Here is a 22,087-nt window from a genome sequence, read left to right as displayed (position 1 = left end):
GGTTAGGGTTAGGGTTAAGGTTAGGGTTAGGGTGAGGGCTAGGGTGAGGGTTAGGTTAAGGGTTAGTGTGAGGGTTAGGTTTAGGGTGAAGGTTAGGGTTAGGTTTAGGGTTAGTGTGAGGGTGAGCTTGAGGGGTAGGGTTAGGATTAGGTTTAGGGTTAGGTTTATGCTGAGGATGAGTGTGAGGGTGACTGTGAGTTTTAGCGTAAGGTTTAGGGTTTGGGTTAGGATTAGAGTGTGGCCTCGGGTGAGGGCGAGGGTTAGGGTGAGGGTCAGGGTGAGGGTGAGTGTTTGGGTTAGGTAAGGTTTAAGGTTAAGTTTAGGGTGAGGATTAGGGTGAGGATGAGGGATAATGTGAGGGTGAGGGTTAGGGTGAGGTTGAGGGTTCGGGTGAGTGTTAGGGTTAGTGTAAGTTTTAGGGTTAGGTTTCGGGTGATGGTTATGGTGAGGGGTAGGGTTTGGGTTAGGGTGATGTTGAGTGTGAGTGTTAGGGTTAGGGTTAGGGTTATGGTGAGGGTAAATATTAGGGTGAGGGTTAGGTTGAGTGTGAGGTTTAGGGTTAGGTTTATGGTTAGGGTTACGGTGAGGTTTATGGTTAGGGTGAGGCTGAAGTTGAGGGTGAAGATGAGGATTAGGGTTAGGGTTAAGATTAGGGTTAGGATAATGGTAAAGTTTAGTGTGAGGGTTAGGGTGAGGGTTAGGGTCAGTGAGATGTTTAAGGTGAAGGTGAAGGTTAGGGTGAGGGTGAGCGTTCGGGTTACGGTGAGGGTGAGGGTGAGGGTTAGGGTAGGCGTTAGGGTGAGGGTGAGGGTTAGTGTTAGGGTTACGGTGAGGGTGAGGGTGAGGGTTAGGTTTAGGACTAGAGTTAGGTTTAGGGTTAGAGTGAGGGTGAGTGTGAGGGTTAGATTTAGGGTTAGCGTTAGGGTGAAGGTTAGGTTTAGGGTTAGGGTGAGGGTTAGGGTTAGGGTTAGGTTTAGAGTGGGGCTGAGGGTGACGGAGAGGGTTAGGGTTCTGGTTTTGTTTAGGTTTAGGTTGAGGGTTAGTGTGAGGGTTAGGGTTAAGGTTAGGGTGGGGGTGAGGGTGAGGGTTAGTTTTAGGGTTAGGGTTAGGTTGAGCTTGAGTGTTAGAGTTAGGTTTAGGTTGAGTGTTAGGGTTAGTGTGAGTGTGAGTGTTAGAGTTAGGGTTAAGTTTAGGTTGAGGGTCAGGGTTACGGTAAGGTTGAGGGTTACGGTGAGGGTTAGGGTGATGGTTAGTGTTAGGGTGAGGGTTAGGGTTAGATTTCGATTGATGGTTACGGTTAGGGTGATGTTTAGGGTGAAGGTGAGTTTTAGGGTGAAGGTTCGGGTTAGAGTGAGTGTTAGGGTTAGGGTTAGGATTAGGGTGATGGTTATGTTGAGGGGTATTGTTAGTGTCAGGTTCAGGATTAGGGTTAATGTGAGTGTTAGGGTTGGGGTTAGGGTTATGGTGAGGGTAATTCTTATGGTGAGGTTTAGGGTGAGCATGAGGGTTAGGGTTAGGGTGAAGTTTAAGGTGAAGGCTAGGGTTAGGGTGAGGATTAGCGTGAGGTTAGGTTTAGGGTGAGGATTAGGGTTAGGGTGACAGTTAGGGTTAGGGTGAGGGTTAGGTTTAGGGTTCGGTTTAGGGTTAGGGTGAAGTTTATGGTGAGGTTGAGGATTAGTGTGAGTGTGTGGTTTCGGTTTTGGGTGAGGGTTAGGTTGAGGGTGAGGTTTAGGGTTATGTTGAGGGTTAGGGTGACGGTGAGGGTTAGGGTGAGGTTGAGGGTTCGGCTTAGAGTGAGGGTGAGCTTTATGGTTAGGGATAATGTGAGGGTGAGGTTGAGGGTTAGCGTTAGGATTAGAGTTAGGTTTAGTATTAGGCTGAGGGTCAGGGTGAGTTTGAGGCTCAGGCTTAGGGTGATTGTTAAGGTTAGGGTTAGGGCGATGTTTACAGTGATGATGAAGGTTAGGGTGAGGGTGAGCGTTCGGGTGAGGATGAGTGTAATGGCGTGGGTGAGTGGTAGTGTTAGGGTTAGGGTAAGGGTTAGGGTTATGGTGAGGGTGAGGGTTAGGGTGTGGTTGACTGTCAGGGTTATGATGAGGGTTAGGGTTAGGGTTAGGGTTAGGATAAGTGTAAAGTTTAGGGTGAGGGTTAGTTTGAGGGTTATGGTTAGGGAGATGTTTACAGTGAAAGAGAAGGTTAGGGTGAGTGTGAGCATTCGGGTTGGGGTGAGGGTGAGGGTGAGGGTTATGGTTAGCTTTAGGGTTAGGGATAGGGTGGGGTGAGGTTTAAGGTTAGTGTGAGGGTGAGGGTTAGGGTAATGGTTAGGGTAAGGGTGAGCATTAGGTTTAGGGTTAGGGTTAGGATTAAGGTTAGGGTTAGGGTTAGGGTGACGTTGAGCGTGTGTGTGAGGTTTAGGGTTATGGTTAGTTTTATGGTAAGGGTGAGGGTGAGGGTGAGGGTTAGGGTTAGGACTAGGGTTAGGATTATGGTTAGGGTGAGGCTGAGTGTGAGGGTTAGATTTAGGGTTAGCGTTAGGGTGAGGGTTAGGTTTAGGGTGAGGTTTTTGGGTAGGGTGAGAGTTAGGGTTAGGGCTAGGTTTAGGGTGAGGCTGAGGGTGAGGGTGAAGGTTAGGGTTTGGGTTAGGTTTAGTTTAGGTTCAGGGTTAGTGTGAGGGTTAGGGTTAGGGTGAGGGTGAGGGTGAGGGTTAGATTCAGGGTTAGGTTTAGGTTGAGCTTGAGTGTTAGGGTTAGGTTTAGGGCGAGGTTTAGGGTTAGTGTGAGTGTGAGTGTTAGGGTTAGGTTGAGGGTGAGGGTTTCGGTAAGGGTGAGGGTTAGGGTGAGGGTGAGGGTTAGGATTAGGTTTAGGGTAAGGGTTAGGTTGAGGGTTAGGGTAAGGGGTAAGGTGAGGGTTAGGGTTAGGGTGAGGGCTAAGGTGAGGGTTAGGTTTAGGTTGAGTGTTAGGGTTCGGGTAAGGGTTAGGGTTAGGGTAAGTGCTAGGGTGAGGGTTAGGGTTAGGTGAGGGTTAGGGTTATATTTAGGCTGAGTGTGAGTTGGAGGGTGGGTGAGGGTTAGTGTAAGTTTTAGGGTTAGGTTTAGGGTTAGGGTGGGGCCTAGGGTGAGGGTGAGGGTTAGGTAGAGGGTGAGGGTGAGGGTTTGGGTTAGGTAAGGGTTAGGGTTAGGGTTAGGGTGAGGATTAGGGTGAGGGTGAGGGTTTGAGGGTTAGGTTTAGGGTGAGGGTTAGGGTTAGGTTTAAATTGATGGTTAGGGTTAGGGTGATGTTTAGGGTGAGGGTGAGGGTTTTGGTTCGAGCGAGTGTTAGGGTTAGTGTAAGGGTTAGGGTTATGGTTAGGGTGATGGTTATGGTGAGGGGTAGTGTTAGGGTCAGGGTGAGGGTTAGGGTTAGTGTGAGTGTTAGCGTTGGTGTTAGGGTTATGATGAGGTTAAATGTTAGGGTGAGGGTTAGGGTGAGTGTGTGGGTTACGGTTGGGTTTAAGGTTAGGGTGAAGTTTAAGGTGAGGGTTAGGGTTAGGGTTAGGATTAGGGTGAGGTTAGGGTTAGGGTGAGGGTTAGGGTTAGGGTGAGGTTTAGGGTTAGGGTGAGGGTTATGTTTAGGTTTAGGATTATGGTGAGGCTAAGGGTGAGGGTGAGGGTTAGGGTTAGGTTTAGGCTTAGGTTTAGGTTGAGGGTTTGTGTGAGGCTTAGGGTTAGGGTTAGGGTGAGGGTGAGGCTGAGGGTTAGGTTTAGGGTGAGGGTGAGGGTGAGTGTTAGGTTTAGGGATAGGGTTAGGGTGAGCATGAGTGTTAGGGTTAGGTTTAGGTTGAGGGTTAGGTTTAGTGTGAGTGTGAGTGTTAGGGTTATGGTTAGGGTTAGGTTGAGGGTGAGGGTTAATGTTAGGTTTAGGTTTAGGGTATGGTTTAGGGTGAGGGGTAGGGTGAGGGGTAGGTTTAGGGTGAGGGTTAGGGTTAGGGTTAGGTTTAGGATGAGGGTGAACGTGAGGGTTAGGGTTAGGATGAGGGTTAGGGTTAGGTTTAGGCTGAGGGTGAGTTTGAGGGTGAGGGTGAGGATTAGTGTAAGTGTTAGGGTTAGGGTTAGGGTTAGGTTGAGGCCTAGGGTGAGGGTGAGGGTTAGGGTGAGGATGAGGGTGAGGGTTTGGGTAAGGTAAGGGTTAGTGTTAGGGTTAGGGTGAGGATTAGGATGAGGGTCAGTGTGAGTGTGAAGGTTAGATTTAGGGTTATGGTTAGGGTGAGGGTTAGGTTTAGGGTGAGGTTTAGGGTTAGGGTGAAGGTAGGGGTTAGGGTAAAGATTATAGTGAGGGTGTGGATTAGGGCTAGGGTGAGGGTTAGGGTTACGGTGAGGGTTAGGTTTAGAGTTAGGGTTAGAGTGAGGGTGAGGTTGATTGTTAGGGTTAGGATTAGGGTTAGGGTTAGTTGTAGGCTGAGGGGTAGCTTGAGGGTGAGGATTACTGTTAGGGTTAGGGTTAGGGTGAGGCCTAGCGTGAGGGTTAGGGTGAGGGTGAGGGTGAGATTGAGCTTTTGGGTTAGGTAAGGTTTAGGTTTAAGTTTAGGGTTAGGGTGAGGATTAGGGTGAGTTTGAGGGTTAGGCTGAGGGTTAGGTTTAGGGTGAGGGTTAGGGTTACGATGAAGTTGATGGTTAGGGTTTGGGGGATGTTTAGGGTGAGGCTGAGGCTGAGGGTGAGGGTGTGGTTTCGGGTGAGGTATAGGGTTAGTGTGAGGGTTACGGTTAGGATTAGGGTGAGTGTTATGTTGAGAGGTAGGGTTAGGTTTAGGGTGAGGGTTAGGGTTAGTGTGAGGGTTCGGGTTAGGATTAAAATTATGGTGAGGGAAAGGTTTAGGGTGAGGGATATGGTTAGGGCGAGGGTTAGGGTTAGGGTTAGCGTTAGGGTGAGAGTTAAGGTGAGGGTTAGGGTTAGGGTTAAGGTTAGGATTAGGGTGAGTTTTAGGGTTAGGGTCCATGTGAGTGTTATTCTTAGGGTGAGGGTTAGGGTTAGGGTTACTGTTTGGCTGAGGCTGAGTGTGAGGGTTAGGGTTAGTGTAAGGTTTAAGGTGAGGGTTAGGGTTAGAGAGAGGGCTAGGGTGAGGGTTAGGGTTAGTTTTAAGGTGAGGGTGAGGGTGAGGGTGAGGATTAGTATTAGGGTTAGGAATAGTGTTAAGTTTAGGTTTTGGCTGAGGGTTAGTTTTAGGATAAGAGTTAGGGTTAGGATTAGGGTGAGGGTTATGTTGAGTGGTAGGGCTAGGTTTAGGGTGAGGGTTAGGGTTAGTGTGAGGGTTCGGGTTAGGTTTACGGTTATGGTGAGGGAAAGGTTTAGGGTGAGGGTTAGGGTTAGGTTTAGTGTTAGGGTGAGGGTTAAGGTTAGGATTAGGGTGAGTTTCAGGGTTAGGGTCAATGTGAGGGTTATTCTTAGGGTGAGGGTTAGGGTTATGGTTACTGTTAGGCTGAGGGTGAGGGTGAGGGTTAGGGTTAGTGTAAGGTTTAGGGTGAGGGTTAGGGTTAGGGAGAGGGTTAGGTTGAGGGTTAGGGTTAGTTTTAAGGTGAGGGTGAGGGTGAGGGTGAGGATTAGGATTAGGGTTAGGAATAGGGTTAAGTTTAGGTTTTGGCTGAGTGTTAGGGTTAGGATAAGAGTTAGGGTTAGGATTAGGGTGAGGGCTAGGGTGAGGGTGAGTGTAAGGGTGAGGGTTAGGTGGAGGGGGTGTGTGAGGGTTTGGGTTAGGTAAGGGCTAGGGTTAGGGTTAGGGTAAGGCTGCCGTTTAGTGTGAGGGGTAGGGTTAGGGTTAGGGGGAGGTTTAGGGTTAGTGTGAGGGTTAGGGTTATGGTTACAGTTAGGTTTAATTTGAGGGTAAGGGTTAGGATGAGGGTTAGTGTGAGGGTGAGGGTTAGGGTTAGGGTTAGGGTGAGTGTGAAGGTGAGGGTTAGGTTTAGGGTTAGGTTGAGGTTTAGGGTGAGGGTGAGTGTGATGGATAGGGTTAGGGTTAGTGTGAGGGTTAGGTTAAGGTTAGGGTTAGGGTGAGGGTAAGGGTTAGGGTGAGGGTAACACTGAGGGTGAGGGTTAGGGTTATTGTTATGGTTAGGGTTAGGGTAATGGTTAGGGTAATGATTAGGGTTAGGGTGAAGGTTAGAGTGAGAGTTAGGCTTAGGGGGAGGGTTAGGGTTAGGGTTAGGGTTTGGGTGAGGGTTAGGGTGAAGGTGTGGGTTAGGGTTAGGTTGACGGTTAGGTTTAGGGTTAGGGTTAGTGTTAGGTTTAGGTTTAGGGTGAGGGTGAGTGTTAGGGTTAGGATTAGGGTTAGAATAAGGTTAGGCTGAGGGTGAGGGTGAGGGTTAGTGTTAGAGGTAGGGTTATCTTTTGGTTTACAGTGAGGCCTAAGGTGAGGGTGAGGTTTAGGGTGAAGTTGAGGTTGAGGGTGAGGTTTTGGGGTAGGCAATTGTTAGCGTGAGGGTTAGGGTGAGGATTAGGTTGAGGGTGAGGGTTATGTTGAGGGTTAGCTTTAGGTTGAGGTTTAGGGTTAGAGTTAGGGTGAGGGTAAGGGTTAGGGTTAGGGTGATATTTAGGTTGAGGGTGAGGTTTAGGGTGAGGGTTAGTTTTCGGGTGAGGGTTAGGTGTAGTGTGAGGGTTCGGGTGAGGGTTAGGGTGATGGTTATGGTGAGGGCTAGGGTTAGGGTTAGGGTTAAGTTTAGGGTTACTGTGAGGGTTAGGGTTAAGTTTAGGGTTATGTTGAGGTTACGGTGTAGGGTGAGGGTTAGGGTAAAGGTGAGGTTTAGGGTTAGGGTTAGGGTTAGGTTTAGGTTTAGGGTTATGGTGAGGGTAAGGTTTAGGATTGGGGTTAGGGTGAGGGTTAGATTTAGGGTGAGGGTTAGGGTTATTGTGAGAGTTAGGGTTAGAGTGAGTGTTAGGGTTAGGGTGAGTCTTAGGTTCAGGTTTAGGCTGAGGTTGAGGGTGCGGGTGAGGGTTAGGGTTATGATAGGGGATAGGGTTAGCGTTAGGGTGAGGGTTAGCATGAGGGTGAGGGTTACTTTTTGGATTAGGTAAGGGTTAGCATTAGGGTAAGGGTAAGGGTGAGGTTTAGGGTGCGGGGTAGGGTTAGGGTAAGGGTGAGGGTTAGGGTTAGGGTTAGGGTTAGGGTTAGGGTTAGAGTGTGGGTGAGGTTTAGGGTTAGGTTTAGGGTTAAGGTAGGGATGAGGGTGAGGGTTAGGTTTAGGTATAAGTTTAGGATTAGGGTTAGGGTGAAGGTGAGTTTGAGGATTCGATTTAGGATTAGTGTTATGGTGAGGGTTAGGTTTAGATTGAGGTTTAGGGTTAGGGTTAGGATGAGGTTAGGTTTCAGATTAGGGTGAGGTTAGGGTTAGGATGAGGATTAAATTTAGTGTTAGGGTTAGGGTGAGGATGAGGGTGAGCTTTAGGGTTAGGGTTAGGGTTAGTGTGAGGGTTTGGTTTAGGGTTAGTGTTATTGTGATGGTAAGGTTTAGGGTGAGGGTAAGGCTGAGGGTGAGGGTTAGGGTTATTGTTATGGTTAGGGTTAGGGTTATGATTAGGGTAATGATTAGGTGAGGGTGAAGGTTAGGGTGAGAGTTAGGCTTAGGGGGAGGTTTAGGGTTAGGGTTAGGGTTAGGGTAAGTGTGATGTTTAGGGCTAGGGTGAGGTTTAGGTTCCGGTTCGGATTTGGCTTAGGGTGTGGGTTTGGTTTAGAGTTATGTTGAGGGTTAGGGTAAGGGTTAGCGTGAGGGTGAGGGTGAAGTTTAGGTTTAGAGTTAGGTTTAGGGTGAGGGTTAGGCTTAGGGTGAGGGTTAGGATTATGGTTACGGTTACGGTTATGGTGATGTTTAGGGTGATGGTGAGGTTTAGGGTGAGGGTGAGGGGTTCAGGTTCAGGTGAACTTTAGGCTGTGGGTAAGATTTAGGGTTAAGTTGAGGGTCAGGGTGACGGTGAGGGTTATGGTGAGGGTGAGGGTTAGGGTAAGGTTGAGAGTGAGGCTGAGGGTTAGGGTTAGTGTTAGGGTTAGGGTGAGGGTGAGGGTTAGGTTTAGGGTTAGCCTTAGGGTTAGTCTGAGGTTGAGGGTGAGTGTTAGAATTAGGATAAGGGTTAGAGTGAGGGTGAGGGTTAGGGTTAGGTTTAGGGTGAGGAATAGGGTTAGGGTTAATCTTAGGGTTACGGTGAGGGTGAGGGTTAGGGTTAGGATTACAGTTAGGTTTAGGATTAGGCTGAGGATCAGGGTGAGGGTGAGGGTGATGGTTACGGTTAGTGTTAGGGTGAGGTTTAGGATTAGGCTGATGTTTACAGTGAGGGTGAATGTTAGGGTGAGGATGAGGTTTCAGGTGAGGATGAGGGTTAGGATGTGGTTTAGGTTTAGGGTTTGGTTTAGAGTAAGGGTTACGTTTCGGGTGAATGTGAGGGTCAGGGTGTGGTTGAGGGTTAGGGTTAGGGTGAAGGTTACAGTTAGGGTTAGGGTTAGGGTTAGGGTGAAATTGAGTGTTAGGGTGAGGTTGAGGGTTAGAGTTAGGGTGAGGGTGAGTGTTAGAGTAAGGGTTAAGGTTAGGGTGAGGTTTAGTGTGAGGGTGAGGTTTAGGGTGAGGGTTGGTTTTCGAGCGAGTTAGGGTTACTGTAAGGGTTAGGGTTAGGTTTAGGGTGATGGTTATGATGAGGGGTAGAGTTAGGGTCAGGGTAAAGGTTAGGGTTAGTGTGAGTGTTAGGGTTGGGTTTAGGGTTATGGTGAGGGTAAATGTTAGGGAGAGTATTAGGGTGAGGGTGAGGGTTAGGGTTAGGTTTAGGGTTAGGGAGAATTTTAATGTGAGGTTTAGGGTTAGGGTTAGAATTAGGGTGAGGTTAAGGTTAGGGTTAGGGTTAGTGTGAGGGTTAGGGTTAGGGTTAGGGTGAGGGTGAGGGTTAGATTTAGGGATAGGGTGAGAGTTAGGGTAAAATTTAGGGTTAATTTTAGTGTTAGGGTGAGGGTGAGTGTGAGGTTTAGTGTTAGGATTAGGTTTAGGGTTAGTTTTAGGCTGATGTTGAGGTTGAGGGTGAGGGTGGGGGTGAGTGTTAGGGTTAGGGTTAGGATTAGCGTTAGGGTTAGGGTGAGGTCTAGGTTGAGGGTGAGGGTTAGGTTTAGGGTTATGGTTAGGGTGAGGGTTAGGTTTAGGTTAGGGTTAGGGTGAGGGTGAGGGTTAGGGTTAGTGTGAGGGTTAGGGTTAGGGTTAGGCTTAGGGTGAGGGTGAGGGTTAGAGTTAGGGATAGGGTGAGAATTAGGGTGAAGTTTAGGATTAAGGTTAGTGTTAGGCTGAGGCTGAGTGTGAGGTTTAGTGTTAGGATTAGGGTTAGGGGTAGTTTTAGGCTGAGGGTTAGGGTTGGGTTTAGGGTTAAGTTTAGGTTTAGGGTGAGAATTAGGGTGAGGGTGAAGGTTAGGGTGAGAGTTAAGATTAGGATGAGGGTTACGGTTAGGTTAAGTTTTAGGGTTAGGGTATTATTTAGGGTGAGGCTGAAGGTTAGGTGAGGGTGAGGGTTAGGGTAAGGGTTAGGGTGTGGGTCAGGATTAGGGTTAAGGTGAGGGTTAGGGTAAGGGTGACGGTGAGGGTTAGGATTAGGTTTAGGGTGAGGCTAAGGGTGACAGTGAGGGTTAGGTTTATTGTTAGGTTTAGGTTTAGGGTGAGGGTTAGGGTTAGGGTTAGGATTAGGTTTAGGGTTCGATTTAGGGTTAGGGTGAGGGTGAGGGTTAGTTTTAGGGTTAGGGTTAGGGTTTGGGTTAGGTTGAGGGTGACGGTTACAGTAAAGGTGAGGGTTAGGGTAAGGGTGAGGGTGACGGTTAGTGTTAGTGTTTGGGTTAAGGTAAGGGTTAGGGTGAGGGTTAGGATTAGGGTTAGGATTAGGGTGAGGGCTATGGTTAGGGTTAGGGTTAGGGTTAGGGTGAAGGTTTACGGTTAGGTTGAGGGTTAAGGTTAGGGTTAGGGTGAGGGTGAGGGTAAATGTTAGAGTGAGGGTTAGGGTGAGGGTGAGGGTGAAGGTAAAGGTGAGGGTTAGGGTTAGGGTTAGGATTAGGTTTAGGGTTTGGTTTAGGGTTAGGGTGAGGGTGACGGTTAGTTTAAGGGTTAGGGTTAGGGTTTGGGTTAGGTTGAGGGTGACGGTTACAGTAAGGGTGAGGGTTAGGGTAAGGGTGAGGGTGAGGGTTAGGGTTAGGTTTTGGGTTAGGGTAAGGGTTAGGGTGAGGGTTAGGATTAGGGTTAGGGTTAGGGTGAGGGCTATGGTTAGGGCTAGGGTTAGGGTTAGTGTGAGGGTTATGGTTAGGTTGAGGGTTAAGGTTAGGGTTAGGGTGAGGATGAGGGTAAATGTTAGAGTGAGGGTTAGGGTGAGGGTGAAGGTGAAGGTGAGTGTAAGGTTTAAGGTTAGGTTTAAGGTGAAGGTTAGGGTTAGGGAGCGTGTTAGGGTGAGGGTTAGTGTTAGGTTTAGTGTGAGTGTGACGGTGATGGTTAGGGTTAGGCTTACTGTTAGGGTGAGGCTGAGGGTGAGTGTGAGGGTGAGGATTAGGTTTAGGGTTAGGATTAAGTTAGGTTTAGGTTTAGGCTAAAGGTGAGGGTGAGGGTTAGGTTTAGGGTGAGGTTTAGGATTAGGGTGAGGTTAGGCTTAGGGTTAGAATTAGGGTTAGACTAAGGGTTAGGGAAAGTTTTTGGGTCAGGGTTAGTGTGAGGGTGAGGGTTAGGATTAGGTTGAGGGTTAGGGTTAAGGTGGGTTAATGTGAGGGTTAGGGTTAGGGTTAGGGTGAGGTTTACTTTGAGGGTGAGGGCTAGGTTAGTGTGAGGGTGAGGGTTAGGGTTAGGGTTAGGGTGAGGGTTAAGGTTAGGGTGAGGGTTAAGATTAGAGTGAGGGTTAGGGTTAGGGTAAGGGTGAGGGTGAGGGTGAGGGTTAGGGTTAGGGTTATGGTGAGGGTGAGGTTGAGTATTAGGGCTAGATTGAGGATTAGGGTGAAGGTGAGGCTTAGGGTGAGGTGAGGGTTATGGTTAGGGTTAGAGTGAGGGTGAGGGTTAGGGTTAGGGTTAGGTTTAGGGTTAGGCTGGGGGGTAGGGTAAGGGTTTGTGTGAGGGTTAGGGTTAGTGAGAGTGCTAGGGTCATGATTAGGGTTAGGGTTAAGGTGAGGGGAAGGGTTAGGGTCAGGGTGAGGGTTAGGTTTAAATTAGGGTTAGTGTGAGGATTAGGGTTAGGGTTAGGGTGAGGGTAAGGGTTAGGTTGAGGGTAAGGGTGAGGGTGAGGGTTAGGGTTATGGTTAGGGTTAGTGTTAGGGTGACGATTAGGGTGAGGGTGATGATTAGGTTGAGGGTAAAGGTGAGGGTGAGGGTTAGGGTTATGGTTAGTGTTAGTGTTAGGGTGACGATTAGGGTGAGGGTGAGGGTTAGGGTGAGAGTTAGGGTTAGGGTGAGGGTTAGAGTAAGGGTTAGGGTTAATGTTTAGGGTGATGTTTAGGGAGAGGTTGACGATTAGTGTGAGTGCGAGGGTTCAGGTTCGGGTTTGGGTTCGGGTATGGATGAGGTTTAGGGTTAGGGTGAGGGTTAGGGTGACGATGAGGGTTAGGGTGAGGGTGCGGGTTATGGTTATGGTGAGGGTTATGGTTAGGGTTAGGGTTAGGCTTAGGTTTCAGGTGAGGGTGAGGATTAGGGTGTGGGTGAGGGTTATGGTTATGGTGAGGGTTAGGGTTAGGGTTAGGGTAAGAGTAAGGTTTAGGGTGAGTGTTAGGGGGAGGTATAGAGTTAGGGATATGTTTATGGTGAAGTTGAAGGTTAGTGTGAGGGTGAGCGTTCGGTTTAGGGTTAGGGTTAGGGTGAGGGTCAGTGTGAGTGTTAGGTTTAGGGTTAGGGTAAGTGTTAGGGTGAGGCTTAGGGTGAGTAGTAGGGTTAGGGTTAGGGTAAGTGTTAGGGTGAAGATGAGGGTTAGGTTTAGGGTGAGGGTTAGGCTTAGGGTGAGGGTTAGATTTTGGGTTATGGTTAGGGCTAGGGGGAAGGGGAGGGTGAGTTTTAGGTTTCAGATTAGGGTAAGGTTAAGGTTTATGCTGAGGGTGAGGGTGAGGTTGTGGTTGAGGGTTAGTGTTAGGGTTATGTTTAGGGTTAGGCTGAGGTCTAGGGTGAGGGTAGGGGTTAGTGTGAGCTTTTGGGTTAGGTAAGGGTTAGGTTTTGGTTTCGGGGGAGAATTAGGGTGAGTTTGAGGGATAGGGTGAGGGTTAGGGTTTGGGTGAGGGTTAGGGTTAGGGTTCGGTGATGGTTAGTTTTAGGGTGATGTCTAGGGTGAGGGTGAGGGTTAGGGTGAGGTTGAGTGTTCGGGTGAGTGTTAGGGTTAGTGTGAGTTTTAGGGTTAGGTTTAGGGTGAGGGTTATGGTGAGGGTAGGGTTAGGGTTAGGGTGAGGGTTAGGGTTAGTGTGAGTGTTTGGTTTATTGTTAGGGTTATGGTGAGGGTAAGGTTTAGGGTCAGGCTTAGGGTTAGGGTAAGGGTTAAGGTGAGGGTTAGGGTTAGGGCAAGGTTTAGGGTTAGGTTTTGGGTGAGGATTAGGGTGAGGGAAAGGGTTAGTTGAGGGTTAGGGCTAGGATGAGGTTTACGGTTAGGGTGAGGTTTAGGGTTAGGGTGATGTTTAGGCTGAGTGTGAGGATTAGGGTGAGAGTGAGGGTTCACCTTTTGGTGAGGGTTTGTGTTTGGTTGAGGGATATTGTTAGGGTGATGGTGAGGGTTAAGGTGAGTGTGATTGTTAGGGTTAGGGGGAGGGCTAGGGTGAGAGTTAGGGTTAGGGTTAGGGTGATGGTGAGCGTGAGGGTTAGGGTTAGGGTTTTGTTGAGGGTGAGGGTTAGGGTTAGGGTTAGGGTTAGGGATAGGGTTAGGTTGAGGCTGAGGGTGATGGTGAGGGTTGTCCTTAGGATTAGGTTTAGGTTTAGGATTAGGCTGCGGGTGAGGGTGAGGGTGAGGTTTAGGGTTAGTGTGAGGATTAGTGTTAGGGTTAGGGTTAGTGTTAGGGTGAGGGTAAAAGTTAGGTTTAAGATGAGGTTTAGGCTATTACAAATGGAGTTGCTTTCCTAATTTCAGCCACACTTTTCTCATTGTTTGCATACAGAAAGGCCATTGATTTTGGGGGGTTAATTTTATACCCTGCTACTTTGCCAAAGTTTTTATTAGCTTGAGTAATTTGGGGGCGTAGTCTATGGGATTCTTTAAATACAAGATCATGTCTTCTGCAAAGAGGGAGAGTTTTATTTCTTCTTTCCCTATTTGGATCCGCTTTATGTCTGCATCTTGTCTTATTGCTGTAGCTAGGCATTCTAATACTATATTGAAGAGAAGTGGAGAGAGTGGATATCCTTGTCTTGTTCCTGAGTTAAGAGGAAATGGCTTTAGTTTTTCACCATTAAGTATAAAGCTGGCTGTAGGTTGTCATATACAGCCTTTATTGTATTGAGGAATGTTCCATGGATTCCTAATTTTCCCAAAACCTTTATCATAAAGGGGTTTTGGATCTTGTCGAATGCTTTTTCTGCATATATTGTGATAATCATGTGGTTCTTATTCTTGCTCCTGTTGATGTGATGAATAATATTTATTGATTTGCGTATATTAAACCAGCTGTGCATCCCTGAAATGAAACCTTTTTGATCATGGTGTATGATTTTTTGGATGAATTGTTGTATTCGGTTGGCCAATATATTGTTGAGAAGTTTTGCATCAATGTTAATCAAAGAAATGGGTCTATAGTTCTCTTTCTTTGATGAGTACCTGCCTGGTTTTGGGATGAGGGTTATGATGGCTTCATAGAATGTGTTCGGTAGTGAACTTTCTCTTTCAATTTTATTGAAGAGTTGGAGGAATATTGGTGTGAGCTCTATTTGAAGGCCTTGTAGAATTCCGCTGTAAAACCATCTGGTCCTGGACTTTTCTAAGCTGGAAGGTCTCTTATTGCTGTTTCTATTTCAACGCTTGATATGGGCCTGTTAAGCTGGTTTAACTCATCTTTGTTTAGTTTTGGCATGTCAATATTTGCTAGGAAAAGGTCCATTTCTGTCAAGTTCTCAAACTTATTAGCAGAAAGTTTTGAGAAGTATTCCCTTATAATGTTTTGAATCTTGGTTGTTTCCTTGGTTATATTTACATTCTCGTCTCTGTGTTTATTTGTTTGGGTGTGTTCTCTCCTTTTTCTGATAAGATTTGCTAAGGGTCTGTCAATTTTGTTAATTTTTTCGAAAAACCAACTCTTTGTTTTGTTGATTCTTTCTATAGTTTTTTTTGGATTCTGGTTCATTTAATTCTGATTTAATTTTAATTATTTATTACCGTCTACTGGATTGGGGTTTATCTTGCTGCTCTTTTTCAAGGAGGTTTAGGTGTGTCATTAGATTGTTGGTTTCAGATCTCTCCAATTTGTTGATGTAGGAGCTCAGTGCTCTAAACTTGCCTCTGAGTACTGCATTTGCTGTGTCCCAGAGGAGCTGGTAATTTGTGTGTTCATTTTTGTTGAGTAGCATGAACATTTGAATTTCCTTTCTAATCTCTTCCATGACCCACTCGTGATTCAGGAGTGTGTTGTTCAGCCTCCATGTGATACCAGACTTTCTTAGGTGGCTTTTGGTGTTGAGTTCTAATTTTATTCCCTTGTGATGAGAGAGAATGCAAGGTATAATTTCAATGATTCTGAATTTGGACAAGTTTGCTTTGTGGCCTAAAATGTGGTCTATTTTAGAAAATGTTCAATGTGCTGCTGAGAAAAACGTGTATTCTGATGCTGCTGGGTGAAATGTTCGGTAGATATCTGTTAAATCTAGTTGATCTATGCAGCTGTTTAGATCTGTGGCTTCTCTGTTGAGTTTTTGCCAAGTTGATCTATCTAGTGGGGAGAGTGGTGTGTTAAAATCCCCAACAATTATTGTCTTTGGAGTTATATGGGATGTGAGGGAAAGTAGTGTTTCTTGGATAAATTTGTGTGCTCCACTTTTTGGCGAGTAGATATTTAGAATTGTAATAACCTCCTGAAAGGGAAATCCCTTAATTAGTATGTAGCGACATTCTTTATCTCTTCTCACGAGTTTTAATTTGAAGTCTATTTTATCTGATATTAGGATTGCAACTCCCGCCTGTTTATGGGGGCCTGTTTATGGGAGAAACTCCATTTGTAATAGCCGCACAAAAATAAAATACCTAGGAATTAAGTTAACCAAAGTTGTGAAGGATATCCGTGATGAAAACTTTAAAATCTTGAAAAAGGAAATCAACGCAGAACTTAAAAAATGGCAAAACCTCCCATGCTCCTGGATTGTAAAGATTAACATCGTGAAAATGGCAATACTTCCCAAGGCTATCTACAAATTCAACGCGATACCTATCAAAATTCCAATCTAATTATTCAAGGAAATAGAAGAGGCAATCCAAAAATACATATGGAACAATAAAAGACCCCGAATAGCAAAAGCGCTCCTCAACGGAAAGAACACTGCTGGAGGAATATCAATACCAAATTTCAAACTCTACTATAAAGCCATAGTAATCAAAACAGCTTGATATTGACATAAGAACAGACCTCAGGACCAATGGAATAGAATCGAAAACCCAGAAATGAACCTACAGACCTATAGCCATCTCATCTTTGATAAGGGAGCTAAAACAATAGAATGGAACAAAGACAGCCTCTTCAGTAAATGGTGCTGGCAAAATTCGTTAACCACTTGTAGAAAAGTAAAGCTAGATCCTTATATATCACCCTGCACCAGAATCAACTCCAAATGGATCAAAGACCTTGAACTCAAAGCAGACACTCTGAAAACTTTACAGACTGGAATAGGAGAAAGCCTAGGTCTCCTTGGCTCAGGCCGAAATTTTCTGAATAGAGAACCGGAAATACAACAAATCAAAGAAAGGTTGTACAAATGGGATTGCATAAAGTTGCAGAGCTTTTGCATGGCAAAGGTCATAGCTAGCAAGATCAATAGAAACCCACGGATTGGGAAAAGAACTTTACTAGCCATACAAAGGACAAGGGTCTCATATCTAAAATATACTTGGAACTCAAAAAATTAAACCCCCCAACAACAAATCCTCAAAGAAACAACTGCCCAATAAACAAGTGGGCGAAAGACTTAAAGAGAAACTTCTCTGAAGTAGAAAGAAGAATGGCCAATATACACATGAAGACATGCTCAACCTCCCTAGTCATAAAAGAAATGCAAATCAAAACAACATTGAGATACCACCTCACTCCAGTTAGAATGGCAAAAATCAAGAACTCTAACAACAACAGATGCTGGAGGGGATGTGGACACAAGGGAACCTTACTTCATTGTTGGTGGGAATATAAACTTGTTCAACCACTTTGAAAAGCAGTATGGAGGTTCCTCAAAAGACTCCACATAGAAGTCCCCTATGACCCAGCAATCCCACTTTTGGGCATTTACCCAATTGTTTACAAACAAGACCACACTAAAGCTAGCAGAACAACTATGTTTATTGCAGCATTATTCACCATAGCTAAGATATGGAACCAACCCAGATGCCCCTCAGTAGATGAATGGATCAAGAAAATGTGGTATATATACACAATGGAATTCTATGCCTCCATCAGAAAGAATGACATTGCCCCATTTGTTAGGAAATGGAAAGACTTGGAAAAAATTATATTAAGCGAAGTAAGACAGGCCCAAAGAAACATAGGCCCCATGGTTTCCCTTATTTGCAATATCTAGTATATATATGAGTTAAGCGGAAAAGGTCAGATAATGTGATGTTAGGAGACTGATCAATTAGATATGTATTTTAATGTTTTTTTTCTTTCATGCATGTGTTTCTAACGCATTTATAAGATTATTTCTTTGTTGCTTTTTATGTCCCTCCCCCACAGTAACCCCTGCTTGCACTTTATTTGATGGCAGTATAACTTGTGGAGGAGATGGGGAAAAACAATTCGCTTAAGGATACAGGTGGACCTGTTGCAACAATGAGAAGTACCATTTGTCATGTCCATAATGAGCTTTACAATGTTTGTGCGGGGAGGTGGGGGGCGGCAGAGGATTGGGACTGGGGGGAAAGGGGGGAGGCTGGGAAGGGATGGGAAGGATAAACAAAGGAGGATGTTGTTGGGAGCCAAAAGTTAAGTCATTCATACTTTATAGGCTTAACTCTCTCACTGGAACAACCTGAGGCTGAGTTTACAGAATCCCATCTTTTCACCAAGCCCTAAAGTAAGCACCCTGCAGCTACTAACGACCACCTTTTCACCCGCCCTAAATCTACTAACCACCACCTTTGCACCACGCTGTAAGTCCAAGCATATAAATACCCTTGTGTGAAAAATAAAAATTGGCAGCTTGATCAGAATCCTTGTCTTGCTGTCCTTCTTCGTATCTCTTGTCCCTTCATTCCTTCTCGGTTAGGTTCACTGCCCTCCTTGTAGTCCGCAGGTCGGGACAGGATGCTGCAATGCTTGGTAAGAAATGTACGCATTATCCTGCCCATGTAATTGTAACCCCTCTGTACAGTATGTTCACAAATAAAATAAAATAAAATAAAATAAAGAAAAAAAAAGATGAGGTTTAGGGTGACCGTGTTGGTTAGAGTTTGGGTTAGGTTGAGCGTGAGGGTTAGGGTGAGGGTTAGGGTGAGGGTTAAGGTGAGGGGTAGGGTTGGGTTTAAGGTGAGGGTTAGGGTGAGTGTGAGGGTTAGGGTTAGGATGAGGATTAGGGTTTGGGTGAGGGTTAGGGTTAGGGTGAGTGTTAGGGTGAGGGTGTGGGTAACAATTAGGGTTAGGGTTAGGGTGAGCGATAGGGTGAGGGTTACGGTTAGGGTTAGGGTTAGGGTAAGGGTGAGGGTTAGGGTGAGGGTTAGTGTTAGTGTTAGGGTTAGGGTGCAGGTTAGGATGAGTGTGAGGGATAGAGTTAGGGTGAGGTTTAGAGTTAGGGTGAGGGTTAGGGATAGGTTTAGGGTAAAGGGGAGGGTGAGGGTTAGGGTTAGGGTTAGGGTGAGCATTTTGGTGAGGGTGAAGGTTAGGGTGAGATTTAGGGTTAGGGTGAGGTTTAGATTTAGGATTAGTCTGAGTGTTAGGTATACGGTGATGTGTAGTGTGAGGGTGAGGGTTAGGGTGAGGGTGAGAGTTCGGGTGAAGGAGAGGGTTAGGGTGTGGGTGCGATTTAGGATTAGGGTGAGGGTTATGGTGACGGTGTGGTTTAGCATGAGGATGAGGGTTAGGGTTACGGTTAAGGTTAGGGTTAGGGTTAGGGTGAGGGGTAGGGTTAGGGTTAGGGTGAGGGTTAGGGTTAGGGTGAGGGTTAGGGTTAGTGTGAGGGTTAGGGTTAGGGTTAGGTTGAGGGTAATTTTTAGGCTGAGATTTAGGGTGATGGTGAGGGTTAAGATTAGGGTTAAGGTTAGTGTGAGGTCTAGGGTTAGTGTTAGGGTTAGGGTTAGGTTGAGGTTGAGGGTTAGGGTGATGGTGAGGGTTAGGGTGAGGGTGAGGGTTATGGTGATGGGTAGGGTTAGGGTTAGTGTTAGTGTGAGGGTAAGGGTCAGGGTTAGGGTTAGGTTTAGGGTGAGGGTAAGGGTTAGGGTGAAGTTGAGGGTTAGGGTTAGCGTTAGGGTTAGTGTGAGGATTAGGGTTAGGTGTAGGGTTAGTGTGAGGGTAAGGGTTAGGGTGAGGGTAAGGGTGAGGGTGATGGTTAGGTTATGGTTATGGTTAGGGTTAGGTTTAGGGTGAGGGTGAGGGTTCGCGTGAAGATTAGGGTTAGAGTGTGGGTGAGAGTTAGGATTAGGCTGAGTGTTAGGGTGATGGTGATTGTTAGGGTGTGGGTAAGGGTTATAGTTAGGGTTAGGGTGAGGGTTAGGGTTTTCTTTAGGGTGAGGTTGACGATTAGATTGAGGGTGAGGGTTCAGGTGAGAGTTAGGGTGTGGATGGGGTTTAGTGTTAGGGTGAGGGTTAGGATGCCGGTGAGGGTTAGGGGGATGGGGAGTGTTACAGTTATGGTGAGGGTTAGGTTTAGGGTTAGGGTAAGGGCTAGTTTTACGGTGAGGGTTAGGGGGAGGGTTTGGGTGAGTGTTAGTGTTTGTGTTAGGGTTAGGGTGAAGGTTAGGGTGAAGATGATGTTTAGGGTTAGGGTGAGGTTTAGGCTTAGGGTGAGGTTTAGGGTTAGGGTGAGGGTTAGATTTAGGGATACGGTTAGGGGGAGGGGGAGGGTGAAGATTAGGGTTAGGATTAGGGTAAGGTTTAGGTTTATGCTGAGGGTGAGGGTGAGGGTGAGGGTTAGTGTTAGGGTTAGCATTAGGGTTAGGGTGAGGCCTAGGGCCAGGGTGAGGTATAGGGTGATGGTTTGGGTTAGTTAAGGTTTAGGGTATGTTTTCTGGGGAGGATTAGGTTGAGTGTTAGGGTTAGGGTGAGGGTTAAGGTTTGGGTGAGGGTTAGGGTTAGTATTAGGGTGAGGTTAGGGTTAGGGTGATGTTTAGGGTGTGAGTGAGCTTTAGGGTGAGGGTTTGGGTTCAGATCCAGGTGAGGGTTAGGATGTGGGTGAGAGTTAGGTTTAGGGTGAGTTTTAGGGTGACAGTGAGGGTTTGGGTGAAGGTGAAGTTTAAGGTGAGGATTAGGGTGAGGGTGAGGTTTATGGTTAGTGTTAGGGTTAGGGTGAGGGTGAGGGTTAGGGTTAAGGTAAGGGTTAGGGTTTGAGTGAGGATTAGGGTGAGGTTGAGTTTTAATGTGAGGGTTAGTGTTAGGATGAGGTTTAGGTTTAGGGTTACAAATAGGGTTAGGGTTAGGGTGATGTTTAGTGTGAGGCTTAGGGTTATGTTGAAGGTTAGGATGACAGTGAGGTTTAGGGTGAGGGTGAGGGTTAGGGTAAGGTTAGGGTTAGGGAGAGGGTTAGGGTTAGGGTTAGGGTGAGGGTTAGTGTGAGGGGTAGGGTTAGGGTTCACGTGAGGGTTAGAGTTAGTTTGAGGGTTAGTGTTAGTGTGAGGGTAAGGATTAGTGTGAGGGTTAGGGTTAGGGTGAGGGTTAAGGTTAGGGTTAGTGTTAGGCTGAGGGTGAGGGTGAGGGTTAGGGTTAGGGTGAGGTTGAGTTTTAATGTGAGGGTTAGTGTTAGGATGAGGTTTAGGGTTAGGGTTACAAATAGGGTTAGGGTTAGGGTGATGTTTAGTGTGAGGCTTAGGGTTAGGTTGAAGGTTAGGATGACAATGAGGTTTAGGGTGAGGGTGAGGGTTAGGTTAAGGTTAGGGTTAGGGAGAGGGTTAAGGTTAGGGTTAGGGTGAGGGTTAGTGTGAGGGGTAGGGTTAGGGTTCACGTGAGGGTTAGAGTTAGTTTGAGGGTTAGTGTTAGTGTGAGGGTAAGGATTAGTGTGAGGGTTAGGGTTAGGGTGAGGGTTAAGGTTAGGGTTAGTGTTAGGCTGAGGGTGAGGGTGACGGTTAGGGTTAGGGTGAGGGTTAGGGTGAGGGTTAGGGTGAGGGTGAGGGTGAAGTTTCCTGTTAGGATTAGTGTTAGAGTTAGGATTAGGCTGATGGAGAGGGTTAGGGTGTGGTGGAGGGTTAGGATTAGGCTGAGGGTCAGGGTGAAAGTGATTTATAGGGTGCGGGTGAGGATTAGGGTTAGGGCTAGGGAGAGGGTTAGGGTTAGGGTTTGGATGAGGGTTACGGTTATGGGTAGAGTTAAGGTTAGGGTGAGGGTTAGCGTGAGGGTTAGGGTTAGGGTGAGGTTTAGGGTGAGGTAAAGGTTAGGGTGAGGTTAGGTTGAGTGTGAGGGTTAGGGTTAAGGTTAGGGTTAGGGGTAGGATTAGGGTTAGGGTAAGGGTTTGGTTTAGTGTGAGGTTTTGAGATAGTGTTAGGCTTAGAGTTAGGGTGACGGTAAGTGTTAGAGTGAGGTTAAGAGTGAGAGTTAGGGTGAGGTTTCGCTTCAGGGTTAGGGTGAGGGATAGGGTTAGGGTTAGGGTTAGAGTTAGGGTTACGGTTAGGGTGAGGGTGAGGCTGAGGGTGAAGGTGAGGTTGAGGGTTATGGTTAGGGTTAGGTTGAGTGTGAGGGTGAGGGTTAGGTTTAGTGTGAGGGTTAACATTAGGGTTAGGTGTAGGCTGAGGGTCAGGGTTGGGGTGAGGATTAGAGAGAAAGTGAAGGTTAGGGTTAGTGTTACGGTGAGGGTTAGGTTTAGGTTTAGGGTTAGGGTGAGGTTTGGGGTGAGTGTTATGTTTAGGGTTGGGGTTAGGGTGAGGGTTAGAGTGAGGGTGAGGGTTAGGGTTAGGGTGATGGTTAGGCTTAGGGTGAGGTTTTGGTTTATGGTTAGGGTTAGGGTGAGGGTGAGGGTTAGTGTGAGGGTTAGTATAATGGTTAGGGTTAGGGTGAGGGTGAGTGTCAGTGTGAGGATGAGGGTTAGGTTTAGAGTTAGGGTTAGGGTGACTGTTAGGGTTAGCTTTAGGGTTAGGGTGAGGCTGAGGATTAGGGTTAGGGTAAGGGTTAGGGTGAGGGTTATGTTTAGTGTGAATTTTAGGGTTAGGGTGAGGGTAAGGGTTAGGGTGAGGATTAGCGTGATGGTGAGGGTTAGGGTTCGGGTTACAGTTAAGGTGAGGTTTAGGGTGAGTGTTATGGTTAGTGTGAGGTTTAGGGTTAGGGTGAGGTTTAAGGTTAGGGTTAAGGTTAGGGTTAGGCTTAGGGTGATAATGATGGTGAGGGTTAGGGTTAGGGTTAGGTTGAGGTTTACGGTTAGTTTGCGGGTAAGGTTGAGGGTTAGGGTCAGTTTTAGCATGAGGATTAGGGTGAGGGTGAGGGTTAGGATTAGGGTTAGGGTTTCGGTAAGGGTTAGGGTAAGGGTGAGGTTTAGGTTTAGTGTGAGGATTAGGGTTAGGTTTGTGTTGAGGGTGAGGATTAGGGTTAGGTTTAGCTTGAGGGTTAGGGTTAGCATTGCGGTTAAGGTGAGTTTAATGTTTAGGTTGAGTTTTAGGGTGAGGGTGAGGGTTAGGGTTAGGGTTATGGATAGGGTGAGTCTTAAGGTTACAGTTAGGGTTAGGCTGAGTGGTAGAATTAGGGTTAGGGTGAGTGTTGGGTTTAGCGTGAGGGTTAAGGTTAGGGTTAGGGTAAGGGTAAGGTTTCGGGTGAGGGTTAGGGTGAGGGTGAGTGTTTGGGTTA

At 46.6% G+C, this 22,087-nt stretch overlaps 1 long non-coding RNA gene across 1 annotated transcript in view; it reads left to right on the top strand.

Moving 5' to 3' along the window:
• Positions 1–17,233, top strand: part of LOC138807732 (uncharacterized) — a 127,394-nt gene extending 110,161 nt beyond the window's left edge. The window contains exons 2-3 of the long non-coding RNA XR_011366249.1: positions 16,847–16,949; positions 17,118–17,233. This is a non-coding gene — a long non-coding RNA (uncharacterized lncRNA). The remainder of the gene's footprint in view (positions 1–16,846; positions 16,950–17,117) is intronic.
• Positions 17,234–22,087: the final 4,854 nt, after the last annotated feature.

Source organism: Dipodomys merriami, unplaced genomic scaffold (genome assembly GCF_024711535.1).
Source record: "Dipodomys merriami isolate MVZ:Mamm:240054 unplaced genomic scaffold, mDipMer1.0.p SCAF_43, whole genome shotgun sequence".
Lineage (NCBI taxonomy): Eukaryota > Metazoa > Chordata > Mammalia > Rodentia > Heteromyidae > Dipodomys > Dipodomys merriami.
Note: the sequence above shows the minus strand (reverse complement) of the source record. Positions and strands in the feature narration are given on the sequence as shown.